This window comes from Stegostoma tigrinum, chromosome 12, assembly GCF_030684315.1.
Source record: "Stegostoma tigrinum isolate sSteTig4 chromosome 12, sSteTig4.hap1, whole genome shotgun sequence".
Lineage (NCBI taxonomy): Eukaryota > Metazoa > Chordata > Chondrichthyes > Orectolobiformes > Stegostomatidae > Stegostoma > Stegostoma tigrinum.
In genome coordinates, this window is record NC_081365.1 from 40,369,941 (window position 1) to 40,382,146 (window position 12,206).

At 40.8% G+C, this 12,206-nt stretch overlaps 1 protein-coding gene across 3 annotated transcripts in view; it reads right to left on the bottom strand.

Annotated features, from left to right (window-relative positions):
* Positions 1-12,206, bottom strand: part of mab21l3 (mab-21-like 3) — a 113,532-nt gene that overhangs the window by 62,996 nt on the left and 38,330 nt on the right. The window contains exon 2 of one of the 3 annotated variants that reach the window (XM_059650300.1): positions 247-365. The exons of the other annotated variants lie outside the window; for them this stretch is intronic. The gene's annotated coding sequence lies outside the window, so the exon portion shown is untranslated. The remainder of the gene's footprint in view (positions 1-246; positions 366-12,206) is intronic. 3 annotated transcript variants of the gene reach the window in all.

Below are 12,206 nucleotides of genomic sequence, written 5' to 3' on the forward strand. Positions count from 1 at the left end.
TCCATAAAGGAGGAGAAGAAAGGATTGGTAAATGTGACAAGATGATAAACCACGGCCTGACTTCTGGTTAACAGGTATATGGGAGAATCCAAGGAGTTATCTAAAAAGCCAGGAAAAATGGCAGTGAGTACTTGCCTAGTTTGAGCCAAGCTCATGAAATAACCAAAAAACAGGAATCGGTCAGTGCTGAAATTAACATAGTTAGAAAATAAATCTCAAGAGCTGTATCTCTTCATTAATTCATACCATTCTGGAAACCACACATATTGGAGTGAAAGTTGGCAGCAGATTATCCCACTTAGAAAAGCGATGAAGCCAGACATAGCCATACAGAAATATATAGTAATTGAGGCAACAGTTTTGGGCTGGAGAGAGAGAGAAAAATTAGTAACAACAAAGCTGGAGCCCTCTTTCTCTCCCTTCCCCCCACTCCCTGTTCTCTCAGCCTACCAGAAACAACAAATGGCGAGTAAGCAAATTGGAGAAACTTTCACTCTTCAAGAGTTCAAAGAAACTTATAAACTTCACTACTGCTGATGTCACAGGATATCAACTAAGCAGCCATGGTCTCTGGTTAAAAGCCCACATGTTAAGGACTCTAAGGATTTTTAAAATTGTATTTTCTTTATTTTTCTTTTTGTATTAAACACTTCCTTTTTAAAACTTGAAACGTGTTTGTCTGTTTATGTGCATGTGCGTGTGTGTTTGATATCATTTTTATCAGTTTTCATGGGTTATTAGGCAATAACAATCCTCGTTCTTTCTCTCAAGAAAACCTTATACTTGGCTCATTAATCTGTTCGAGTAAACTATGTTTTCAATGAGGTGTAGTATAACTGCATGGTATAAAGAATTAAAAATCTCTGTTGCAACCAACCAAGGTGTTTTAAAACAAACAGGAGCCGATTCACACCTCTGCACCTGATCATAATAACTATTCATAACGTAGATGATAATGTTGAATCTATACATTAATAACATACTAATGAATCATTATCCATATTTACTATTTGAAGTTCAATCTGCAATTGTAATTTCACAGTGTGAGAGCAATGTAGTGGGATGGCCAACACCAGAAATAATGAAATTGCAATTACATTAAGTGGATTCTATCCTCACTGCCACAATTGTTCAATTTTAATTTGAAGTAATTCTTGCATTACCTGGCCTATACAGAAGCAACTACCCTGCTTGCTATCTGGAAGAAACATAACATTCAGGTCAGTATTTCCTTTGTTAGATTCTCAACAATAGGAAGTTCTCCACAGTTGCATACTATCAAAATAATCTCTAATATTTCCTTTCTTTAAATGCAGCTTTAAATGCAAACTATTTTGTCTTCAATTTCCATCCATCTACAATTTGTGCAAAATGGAGCTAAATTAATTTATCTACTTATATACATTATAAATGTATTCAATTGCAAAGAAGAAAGTTTATTCCCTGAAACTTTCTTTTAAAAGCTGATTTATATGATCACTTCGTTATTTAGTGCAATATAAACCAGTCTGTACCGAGGTCAAGAGAAATAGTTGCAAGATTTACCTTTCATAAATTAGTCTGTGGAATAGAAGATATCAAAACAATAATTTAAAGCTGATCATCAAGTTGATTTGTAGAAATGGTACAGTGGTCTTAGTAATTAATTGAGAAATTATTCAATTCGTCAAAATTGCCCAGTCACTTAACCCATGGTCATGACTGACAGAAGCTATTTTCATCACTCAGCAGTGGATTCACAACTTCCACTCTTTATCCATTCAGTTATTTCAGATACTACACCTGCATCTTTTAAATTCTTCATTTGTTTGATTATGTGACAATCAATTCCTTAAATGAACCTTTTTTTGATGCAAGAAAGAAACAATCCTGGGCTTGTCATTTCCCTTAGAATTATATTCACCAGTTGCTTTCTGGTTCCATGCAAATAAGTTACCCATTGATATTATTTCTGAAATTGAAACTTCAATCGCCTTCACTTTGTGCCTACTAAGCAGTATTTATTTCACAATTAACTTAAAGAAAGCTTCTTCACTTCAAAGTTCACAGTTCACTAATTCAAAACTTATATCTGGGTTGCCCTTTGAATTTTCTTCTGGTGTTCAAATGCAGTAACAAAATCACAATTTCATACCCAATATAGATTCCAAGATTTCCTAGGTTTTATAGATTATTTTATATCCCTCAATATTCCATTTGCCTTCAAAATTTCCATCTAAAATAAAATTGTATTTGTATCTAGTAAACATGCATGAATTAAATCTGCAACAACCTGTTGAAAGTTGCCAATATTTATTACACACAACATATACATGGTGTCGGATATTTAACATGGTTGCATGTTTGAGGGAGACTGACAGCTTCAAACCACACAAAATGGCAAAAATTGTGGTAGACCAGAGGATTGGAATTCAAAGACTATTAAAGAGAGGGAAAAATTGATCATGCAAGTAAATTGGTAAGAAGTTTAAAAACAAACATCTACACCTTATATGGGTATAAAAGAGAAGACTATGTGGGACCTGCAACTAGGGAATTGATAATGGAGAACAAGGACAATAATTTAAACTGATATTTTGCGTTGGTCTTCATGGTGAGGACATCGTAAGCATCCTAAAGATATCAGACAAGCAAGGTCTAATTGGAGGAAAGTGTTGTAACAGTTTACATCATGAGGAACAAAGTATTTGATAAACAAATGGGACTAAAAGCAGACAAGTTCTCAGCACCTGATGACCTATAACCAAGTATTTTAAAAGAATTGGCTGCACAGATAGTGGAAATAGTGGTTAAAATATTTCAGAATTCATTGGATTCCAGGAGCTTTCCAGTAGATTGGAAATATGCCAATGTGACACCCTGTACAAGAAAGGAGTGAGACAGAAAGTAAGAAACTATAATCCTACCATTCATCATTGGGAAAATGGTAGAGACCATTATTAAAGAAGAAATTACAGGGAGTTTAGAAATCTTAACATAATCAGAGACAACATAGTTTTATGAAGAGGCAATCATATTTCACAAATTCACTAGAATTCTTTGAAGGCATTACGAGCATAGTTGATTAAAGGGGAGCAAGTAATGTAACATATTCAATTTTCAGCAGCATTCAATAAGGTGCTACATAAAAAGATATTGTACAAGACAGAAGTTCAAAGTATGAGATGCAATGTATTGGAATAGATTATGGATCACTTAACACACCGAAGATGAAAGTCAGGATTAATGGGTCTTTTTCAGGATACAAAGATGTAACCAGTGGAATGCTACAAGTTCAGTCCTAGCGTCTCAATGTGAGTAGTGGCGGGAAGAGGTTTGTGGAAACTGCAGAGAGCAATCTATCCAAATTTGCTGATGATATAAAAATTGGTGAGAGGGCTTGAGGACAGAAGGAATTTTCAAGAGAATATAGATAGTTTGAGTGAGTGGGCAAAAAATCAATAGAGAGAGACTCCAAAGTAGTGCAGCAAAGAGGGCTCTGGGTGTTCTGGAGCATGAAAGCCAAAGAAATTATTGTGAAGGTGTAGTTAGTAATTTGTGGAGTTTTGGCTTTTATTTGTAGGGTGTTGTAGTTTAAAAACAGGAAAGTCTTGTTGCAACTGTACAAGATATAGTTTTGGTCCTTTTTTAACTAAAGAAAGGATATAATTACATCAGAGATAATGGGAACTGCAGATGCTGGAGAATCCAAGATAATAAAATGTGAGGCTGGTTGAACACAGCAGGCCAAGCAGCATCTCAGGAGCACAAAAGCTGACATTTCGGGCCGAGACCCTTCATCAGAGAGGGGGATGGGGTGAGGGTTCTGGAATAAATAGGGAGAGAGGGGGAGGCGGACCGAAGATGGAGAGAAAAGAAGATAGGTGGAGAGAGTATAGGTGGGGAGGTAGGGAGGGGATAGGTCAGTCCAGGGAAGACGGACAGGTCAAGGACGTGGGATGAGGTTAGTAGGTAGATGGGGGTGCGGCTTGGGGTGGGAGGAAGGGATGGGTGAGAGGAGGAACAGGTTAGGGAGGCAGAGACAGGTTGGACTGGTTTTGGGATGCAGTGGGTGGAGGGGAAGAGCTGGGCTGGTTGTGTGGTGCAGTGGGGGGAGGGGACGAACTGGGCTGGTTTAGGGATGCGGTGGGGGAAGGGGAGATTTTGAAACTGGTGAAGTCCACATTGATACCATTGGGCTGCAGGGTTCCCAGGCGGAATATGAGTTGCTGTTCCTGCAACCTTCGGGTGGCATCATTGTGGCACTGCAGGAGGCCCATGATGGACATGTCATCTAAAGAATGGGAGGGGGAGTGGAAATGGTTTGCGACTGGGAGGTGCAGTTGTTTGTTGCGAACTGAGCGGAGGTGTTCTGCAAAGCGGTCCCCAAGCCTCCACTTGGTTTCCCCAATGTAGAGGAAGCCACACCGGGTACAGGGGATGCAGTATACCACATTGGCAGATGTGCAGGTGAACCTCTGCTTAATGTGGAATGTACAGTGGATGCAGTATACCACATTGGTCCGCCTCCCCCTCTCTCCCTATTTATCCCAGAACCCTCACTCCATCCCCCTCTCTGATGAAGGGTCTAGGCCCGAAACGTCAGCTTTTGTGCTCCTGAGATACTGCTTGGCCTGCTGTGTTCATCCAGCCTCACATTTTATTATCTTTAATTACATCAGAGGCAGTTTAAAGAGATTCTCTAAGCTGATTCTTGGGATGAAGAGGTTGATTAACCGAGAATGGTTAAACAAGTTAGTCATTTATTTATTTATTACAGTTTAGAGTGTTGATCTTATTGAAATATAGGGGATTCTGAGTGGGCTTGACAGGGTAGATATTGAGATGATGTTTCCATGAGTGGGGAGTTTTGAACTAGGGGAATAGTTGCAATATTAGGAGACATTCATTTGAAAGTGAGATCTGAAGGAATTTCTTCTCCCAGAAAGTAGTGCATGTTTGGAATTCTTTCCCTGCTACTTTGGGTCTTTGAAAAAAAATGGGTTCAAATCTTGAAATTCCCTCCCTAATGGCATTGTGGGTCTACCTAGAGCAAATGAGCTGCAGTGATTCAAGAACGTAGCTTACCTCCACCTTCTAAATGGCAACTAGGGATGGACAATAAATGCTGGTCAGCCAGCAGTGCCCACATCCCACCAGCAAATAAAAAATAACCCCAGAGCGTTGTGGAGGGTAGATCACAGAAAACATTCCAAGAAGAGGTGGATAGATTTTTGATATATCAGGAAGCTGGCAGGACTGGTACAGAAGAGTCGAGGCCTGGGGCAGTTTGGCATTGATTTTATTGAATGGTGGGGCAGTCATGAGGGTCACGATGGCCTATTCATGCACATGTTTCTTATGTTCTTTGAGAAATGTCAATTGGATTTTTCAATACCATGATATCTACATCAGTGATCTAGACAGGGAAGTATATCAGGGTCCAACAACTGGAGACCAGGGCTCTAGGGAGTGGGATGTCGGCTGGGGCCAGGGAAGGGCCACTATACTCGAGTCAGGTTGGGGCTGCTGTGCTTAGGTTGCAGGTGGGGCTGCTGAGCAGGGGTCAGGTGCTGGGGATGGGAGCAGGAACCTGGTGCAAAGCAGCACTGGGGCCCCAATTTCCTTCCGTGTTACTGATCCATATCCAATTCTTCACCTTTTGGAAGACAATAAGTATTGCCACATACAATTAAACACCTTCTTGGAGGCTATTCATACCATGGTAACAACAGTGGTCATAGAATCATACAGCACAGGACAGAGTCTTTGCTCCAACTTGTCCACTCCGACCATTATACCAAACCAAACTAGTCCCACCTATCTGTGATTGGCCCATACCCCTCTAAATCTTTCCTAATCATGTCCCAGCCCAAATATCTTTTAAATATAGTAACTGTATCCGTATCTATCACTTCCTCTGACAGTTCATGCGACACATGAGCCACTCTCTGTGTGAAAAAGTTACCCCTCAGGTCCCTTTTAAGTCTCTTTCCTCTCACCTTAAATTTTCTAGTTTTGAATTCCCCAACCCCAGGGAAAAAAGTCCCAGCCCACCCAGCCTAACTTTATAACTTAAACCCTCCCGTCAACATCTTGGTAAATCATTTAAGCACCCTCTCCAATTTAATAATATCCTTCCTATAGAAGTTGACCAGAACTGTACACAGTACACCAAAGGTGGCCTCACCAACGTCCTGTACAATTGCAGAACTTCTAGATAGAAAGTGCCAGAGATGCTTATTGAGTTAGTCATCAATTAAAGCCTTTGTGAAAGATCTTTTTGGCAAGATAAAGGTCCACATCGCTGGTACATCATTGAGGCTAGACACAGGTATGAAATTATGTTGGCAGGCCAACAGCAATCACATGCTTCAGGTACAGCCAACATTATTGTTCCAGTCAGTAAAGTGCACCAACCAATAAAATCTGTAACAGATATGATTTGTTGCACCTACCAGAAAGCTACCATCTTTTTATGTTATCTATAAAGCACTGAAGAGTATTTGGCACATGGGCAGGAAATGTAGTTCCAAAGACCAAGGCAAATTCCAGAACAAAAAACAGGTGACGGACAGGATGGTATAACACTGGCACCAAGGAAAATGTGAAGAAAGCATACAAATACATACATACTGACAAGATTCAGAGTGCCACATTGTTACTTAATAGTTCATGCCTATATGAGCATTAGGTAGCATTGAAAGGTTGTCACTGCTGAGAACTGTCAGATTCTTCAATGCTTGGCACTTTATTGACACTATCAATATAGCACTACTTCCACCACAGTGGCACAACTCTCTGATATTAGTCAGAATTGATACTGAAACATGAAAATGCCACAACAGTCAGTAGCTCACATATCTTCAGCCCTGTGACTTTTCTGTACGGTCAGGCCAACACAAATATCTGATAGTTTGACAACAAAGGCTTGTGTAAGTCAAGAACGAATCCACAAAAGTAGATATCAGGATGAGCGCCTCACAGGTATCCCAGACACATCTCTTACTTTGTTGTTTTCATCAAATGTAGCTCTTTGATGTCACTTAACAACGTTTCATTCAGAGCCTTCTGACACCTCACATTCTCTGTACCACATACACGCACAGTGACAGTCACAGCCCTGGGAACTTACAGCTCTATCCGTACCTGTCAGTGCAGGCACAGTGCTCATGTAACTATGCAATTGTCTTTTATTATTGCTCTCCTTCAGCAGGAGACGAACAAGCACAATAAGCATGGACATGGCAGATGGAGAGAGGAGTGAGGTGAGTGGATGCCTGATGTAAGACTCCTGGTCCCCTTTGACAGGCCAGACCATCAAGCCAGCAAGAGAGCCATTGTTGGGAGGGGATCATGCCGTTGCTGAGGGGAGACTGTATATCTATAACTATTCAGTAAGGTAACCTCACAGCTGCACCATAAGTACCAATGCCTCAGTGAAAACTTGGGTAGCAATGGCAGTATGCACACTGACAAATCTTTATTTCTTTATGCAATTTCCAGATTCCACTCCCAAGTAAGCATTCAACCCTTAGACACATTTTACCAGCTCCTCACATCACATCTCTGAGAAGGGGTAGTTGTGATTCTCAGAGAATGCATCATCTAGGCCTTCCTCCCCACCCTCGAGAGAGTGCACAGACATTCACCTCGGCGGGCAGTTTGTCTGGACTCAGCATAGGGTCACATTCTAGTGAACACAGAACTAACACAAGCCCACAGCTAGATAAGCAAGAAGCAGCCAAGGTCTTTAACACTCAGCAGATTGCCGAGAGCAGGGCCCAGATGAGATGATGAGCCTCTGTACTCAGCCATTAATGAGTTGACAGAGATACACAGGCAAACAGAGGAAAATCAGGCAGAGATCACATGCAGACTGGAATGAAGGGCAGAGGATTCTGCTCATGTTCTGTCTGATCTCATCGCTGTCTCTATGGATAATGCTGCTGTGGGAGTGCCAGGTCCAGCAAAAGCATCAAATATCTTGGAGTGATTAGTTTTCAACATTGGTCATTTTATAGCCATGCCTAAACCAGGTCATGACTGGTTGGTCAAATTCACTCGTATCCAATTGTGCCATTACTGGAGTTATTTGGTTTGTTATGAATTCTTTGTGTATTTAGTAAAGCGCTTTTAAGCTAATTTTTTAACATGCTTTCTTCCCTGATCTAACCCTACTCGCCAATACACTATTACAGCACTATATTGTAACTCCTGGTCCCTCCCTGTCACCTTCTGCTTGTTCTTTTTCAAATTGTTACATTTGTCACATTTTTCTGGACTCCCTTGTGAACTCCAACAGTCTGTTAATGGAACTGAGCATTCACTCCATGTGACTGCATGACCTCTGTGACATGCATCAATGTGTACAGGTTTAAGTTGGTCTTTCCCCTTCTTTCTACCATTGTGAGCAAGCTCTTTGGAAAATCGGCCAGTACATACACATTGGTTTCTGCTGGTTTGAGTCTTCAATGTATTCATTTGCATATGCTGACGCAAGGCTAGATTCAAGTTCTTCTTTAAGTTAGACAAACAGGAGGCTGGATGAACACAGAAGCCAGGCAGCATCTCGAGAAAAGGAGCAGTCAATATTTCTGGTATTCCCTGAATCCTGAAGAAATGGAATAGCCGAAATGTTGGCTGCTCCTTTCCTGCAGATGCTGCCTGGCCTGAAGTGTCCTTCCAGCCTCATGTTTGTCTACCATGAATTCCAGCATCTGCAGTTTCTTTGTCTCTTCTTTAAGTTAGCTACCTCTTCTGAGCAAGCTTAATACCTTTCCCATTCTCCTTTGTGTAAGTGTTGGTGACTCCACGAGAAAGAGCCATCTAGCCTGATCTATGGAAATCATTAACACTTTGCTATGAATAATGTGTGAAGATGAGACTTAAACAAGACAAGTAGTAACAAAAGAAGGGCCAAGAACCCTTCAAGATATGTCGCTTATTCTCGTCATTCATCATGCCCCTAACTATTCATCCTTGCATTATTCATTCCCATAATTTTTGCATTTCAAGGTATGACAGTAGTGCCAAGTGCTAACAGCGAGAGAGAGAAAGTATTGAACAGACTATCTAGAGCAGAGTGTGGCATTAGGGGCTATGGGAGGCAGGTTGTATTGCACTGCAGTGATTGAGGGGAAATACTGGTAATTATGACAAGTACACATTCATTGATGCATCTCAAACTGGAGGTTGGAGGTCGAAGGAATGCTGTCAAAGGGCATCATCAGCTCCTCCTCTACGAGTTATAACAGTGAGTCTCACAGCCACAACACTGTTCACTGACCAATTTCAGTCCTTCAATCAACATTACAGACAGCAATTTATCTTACCTCAACTATATTGCTCTTTGTGGGAGCTTGCTTTCTGGAAATTATCATGTTTCCTACATTATAACAAAGACCACTTTAAAAGCATTTCACTGTCTGTAAAGCACTTTGGGACATCCTGAGATTGTGAAAGGGAGTATAAATTGGAGGGTTTTTTTTTAAGAGGTGCATAAGATTGACCCAGATTTTCCTGGCCTGTATTAAATATGATGCCTGTCAATTGTGCTGATATTTTAAGATCACTCACTAATTTTCCATCTTGGTATGTCCACAACCACTGTGTGCTTGGCTAAATTTCAGTCCTTTTGTTACTTTCCCACATCAGCTGCTAGCTTCCATAAACACAATGTATTCTTACAATGCTTGTCGAGGTTATTAATGGATTTTAGGAACAACCCCGGCCTTTGGGCTGTCCCTAGGGAACTGTGTTGGTCACAGCTGCCCAATTAGAATTATTACCACTGGCAATCTTTTATTTGTTTCCTATTATTGAGGCACTTACTAATCCAATTTACATTTTTAAATGACAGCGCCTGCACCATCCGTAATTTAACATAGATTCTGGAGAGGGAAAGCATCATTTCAATTGCTCAGATAGTAAAAGCTACTGAAGAGTTATGACACTTCTGTTCTCTTCCTCTATCCTTCATGCATGTTTAAAATGCACTAAAATATATCAACCTTACAATCTAAGTTAAAGTTAAAGCAAGCACTGGAATCTGGAATGACTTTGGATCCAAGGCATGGGTAAGTAGAAAAGCACGAGTGGACTGGCGGATAAAATACAAGATTTGTTGAATATAAGGATTTTTTGGACTCAGGGATATCACTACTATACTATGGAACAGTCAGTTAAAATATGATATATGTATTAGTAGTATCAGCACTGACAAGAAGCCTCTGAATTTGTTTGCAACAAGACAGGTTCAGCTGATAGCTGTAATCTCAGTATGAGTATGATGCGTTCTCTGGAAATCAGTACGTACAGTCCCAGGGAACTTTACAGAGAGACAACTGGAGGTAACTTTAATTTGGGGGTTAAAACACCTCATGTGAGGGGCAAATTTGAGAAGGTGGTAATTTTCATGGTAAGCTGATGTAGGAATTGAACCCACCCTGCTCACATCACTCGCAAAGCAGCTGTCCAGTGAACTGAGCCAACCGACATCTAGATAAAGGCTTTATTTCTCACCGTGATGCACTTTGAGATGATAAGAATTAGGAGAGAAATAACTGAATAAATGGCAAAACAACATTATTCACTCATCGGTTGTGGGCATCATTGGCAAGGCCATTGTTTATTACGCATCCTTAACTGCCCTTGATAGGGAGGTGGCAAGCCACCTTCTTGAGCACCTTCAGATCAGTACTGCTGCCACGTTTACCAGAGATGCCAACTTGAAAGTTATTCTGACCAGAAATGAGAAAAATGAAAGACAATTCCACTTCCCACCACTGCTGTCCCAATCCCATTACAAAACATCTTTCAGCTGGTCAGAAGATACATGATACCAAGTTATAATTGAGCAGGTTTATTTGAAATCACAAGTTTTCATCAGGCGAAGGAGCACTGCTACAAAAGCTTGTGCTTTCAAATAAACCTGTTGGACTATAACCTGGTGTCATGTGATTTATGACCTTGTCCACCCCAGTCCAACACCAGCACCTTCACAGCATGTCTTTCAGCTGTGACAATGACTCCACTCATGCTTTGGCATTCACCTTGAAACAAGTAAAACAGGGAGCTGCCATTCCGGATGTAATAACAGGAAAAATAAGAAAGCGGAGTTAGCAAATACATTTTATTTAACGTTACAAAGCATTGGGTGTGGACATTGTTGGGATGGCCAGTGTTTATTGTCTATCCCTAAGTCAAACATCCATGTTCACATTCCTGGAGAATAACTATCTTTGGACTAATATCTCCTATTGTTTCCTGTGGCACCTGCAGGGGGAGAGGCATTGAGCTCAAATCCCCGCGCTAACTGCTGAAATGGTTTTTCACTGCTAGCCATTGGGTATTGGACCCTCTGATAGCCCTGTCTGTGACTGTTCATCAAAGATCCAGCAGGGCTGCCTCAGCCATGGGAAATGAGGCAACATGTCCATACGCAAATCCTCACTCAATCTTGTAGTCACATTCCTGAAAAGTGCAACTTTCAATGAAACAACACTAAGTGAGTCAAATTGTTCCTTTGCAACTAATAGAGAAGTGTAGTTAGATTCTCCAGGAACATCCTTATCTGATGAAAATATTAAAACTCAATACTCTGTAAAATGAAAGACTGTGTTTCCTGACACCGTCTGAAAGTTCTTATCACTCATGCGGAAAGTTTTGCATGGCACACTTTGTGAAATGCCCTGCCAGTATAAAAATGTGAGCGCAAATAAACACAATCATTATGAGTGAGCAGGACAGATGACCTCTTTGGCAGCACTGCAGGGACACTATGCATACATAATAAAAACTGAAAGAACTGTGGATGCTGTAAATCAGAAACAAAGTTCTGAGGAAGGGTCACCGGACCTGTAGCATTAACTCTGTCTCCTCTTCACAGATGCTGCCAGACCTGCTGAGCTTTTCTAGCAATTTTGTTTTTGACATTGTGCATATGTGTTCTGCACATGTTACTGAGAGCTTCCCAGGGCTATCAGCAGTCTTTCTTAAATTGAAATGCCTTTTGTTAAATTCTTATTGCTGGGAAACAAAATAGTTCCCAGAAAACAATACTTTAAAAATAAGAATATGCTGGCTTTCCACTTATCATTGCCTTGCTAGCTCCATAGCTTCTGATTCTCTGCATCTCTCCCATTCTCTACCCCCTGGCTTGCTGCCTCTCCAATTTGATGTCTCTCCCTTTACCCAATTCTCCCAGTCACTGCTGATTGTGTTTG